The sequence below is a fragment of the Micropterus dolomieu genome, unplaced genomic scaffold (assembly GCF_021292245.1).
Source record: "Micropterus dolomieu isolate WLL.071019.BEF.003 ecotype Adirondacks unplaced genomic scaffold, ASM2129224v1 contig_8098, whole genome shotgun sequence".
NCBI lineage: Eukaryota > Metazoa > Chordata > Actinopteri > Centrarchiformes > Centrarchidae > Micropterus > Micropterus dolomieu.
This window is the reverse complement of record NW_025737084.1, coordinates 1-549: the sequence shown is the minus strand read 5'-3', so window position 1 is coordinate 549 and position 549 is coordinate 1. Positions and strand designations below refer to the sequence as shown.

The 549-nt window shown below is 54.8% G+C and overlaps 1 non-coding gene across 1 annotated transcript; it reads left to right on the top strand.

The window, feature by feature from the left end:
- The first annotated feature begins 110 nt into the window (after positions 1-110).
- LOC123965031 lies at positions 111-229 on the top strand. The gene has a single exon (XR_006823606.1). It is a non-coding gene; the product is annotated as a 5S ribosomal RNA (ribosomal RNA).
- The last annotated feature ends 320 nt before the right edge of the window (positions 230-549 follow it).

The following is a 549-nucleotide window of genomic DNA, read 5'->3' as shown; positions in this document are numbered from 1 at the left end:
CTGTGGATTCCAAGTGACTCTGGAGCACCTTGGACATTATGGGCAGAATACGTTTTTTGTCAATTAGCCGTAGAACATCTTTTGAAGGGCCGTTTGGGGGTGCTTGAGTGGCTTACGGCCACACCACTCTGGGAGCGCCCGATCTTGTCCGATCTCGGAAGCTAAGCAGAGCAGGGCCTGGTTAGTACTTGTACGGGTGACCGCCTGGGTATTCCCGGTGCTGTAAGCCTTTTTCGCTTCGCCTTCGAAAAACGGCAGAGGGCGCTTCGGTGAAAGGAGAATTTTTGAACGTCTCTTTAGGAAACAGCAGGGGGCGCTGCTGCTGCTGCTGCTGCTGCTTCTTCACACCGCTCGTGGAGCGCCCGATCTCGTCCGATCTCGGAAGCTAAGCAGAGCAGGGCCTGGTTAGTACTTGGACGGGTGACAGCCTGGGAATACCCAGTGCTCTTAGCCTTTTTCGCTTCGCATTCGGAAAACGGCAGAGGGCGCTTCGGTGAAAGGAGATCTTTTGAACGTCTCTTTAGGAAACAGCAGAGGGCGCTGCTGCTG